Consider the following 1,629-nt stretch of genomic DNA (forward strand, 5'->3'; position numbering starts at 1 on the left):
CTTTTTGTATAAATAGGAGATCTCTCTCCTTCATTTGTTAGTTCTTAAGTCTTTTAGCTTGTGAGTTCTTTAGCTTGGAGTTTGTAGTTCTTCCTTGATGGCTTTTGAAAGCTTTGGAGAACTTTGTTGTACTTTGTAATTTTGAAGAATTTGAATAAAGCTTTGATGTTCTCAACATGGAAGGAGATGTGAAGTAGATGTCATGGAGCATATTAGAATGTAAGGTAGAGTAGATTTCATTTTGTAAATTTTGCTTTGATTTCATTATGTCATTTGATTGCTTTCAAGTTTGATAGATTAGATTTTTCATTCATGCAATTTTAATTCATGCAAGTGTGTTCAACCGGTTGATTGTAGATTAGTAATGCACATAGATTTTTAATGACTAATGACATGATGGAATCATCTTGTCCTTCTGCTGATTTATTTTCTGAGTTCTAATTCCAGCATTGTTTATTTTTTTCAGTTTTGTTTTGTTCATTTACTTTTATGCAAAATAGATATTAGACTGCTCATGTCATTTTCAGTTACCTCCTATAGCCATAACGACTCAAATGGTGAGAGATTGAAGTATGAATGCGTAGTTTGATATTAGTTTATTTTTCTGCAAGTTAGTTATTGAATTGCTCATGTCATTTTCAATTACTTCCTATAGCCAGAGCGAGTCGAATGGTGGGGGATTGAAATATGAATGTGTAGTTTAATATTAGTTTCATTTTATGCAAATTAGATATCAGATTGCTCAATTTGTTTATGATTACCTCCTATAGCTAGAGCAAGTCGAATGGTGAGGGGTCAGAATATGAGTTGATGTAATATGATTTAGTTTACTTTGCTTACAGTTTTTGAATTGCTTTAAGTTCAGTTTTCTTTTTATACAGCAGCAAGGATACTGGGTTTCATAGTCACTAGCTCATTGATTGGTTGTTGCATTCTATTTTGATTGAAGTAGCTGCATATTTACACTTTTTGTTTAAGTACTAATTCCATCAATAACATGTTTTAAGATCTTTTGAAGTGTTAAGCTTTGGAAGTTACCATTAGGGACATAGACCTTGTCTTGAAATTTACATCCATACTTGACCTTTCAAAGTATTCTTAAGACCTTAGAATAGGATTTCTATTTGCATTAGGTACTTTAGGAAACCAACAAAAACAAAACCCCAAAACAAAATAAAATCTATAAAACAACGAAGTAAGAAAAATGTTAACTAAGCACATATGGTGCACCACACTTCATCAGTTTACGATACCCGGATTGATAATTTATGTAGAGCAATTTAAGACGTTAAATTGACTAGATAGGTTCTAACTAAAAGTCAGAACATACATCTGATTCTGAAACCTTTAGCTCAACCACCAGTCACTGATTGGCCCGACACTTGTTAGTGTTGTGAGTGGAGCTCTTATGGAACTCACACCACTTTCCTGTGTCCTTTTTCGGCTTCGCGGCACTGTTCTTTGCTTGCATATTTGGCAGGTTGTCTTGGGCTGCCCTACCTTGGCCTTATCCTTTGTTTTGCAGTTTGGGGGCACCTTTTGCTTGCTTCGGATTCACAAATCCAAAGTCTCACTTCTTCTATTTAAACTTTTGCTCGATCTTGACAACATATCGGTATGTCGTGCCAA

This window comes from Pinus tabuliformis, chromosome 9 (genome assembly GCF_031772625.1).
Source record: "Pinus tabuliformis cultivar Carrire ecotype Pingquan chromosome 9, CPIR1, whole genome shotgun sequence".
Lineage (NCBI taxonomy): Eukaryota > Viridiplantae > Streptophyta > Pinopsida > Pinales > Pinaceae > Pinus > Pinus tabuliformis.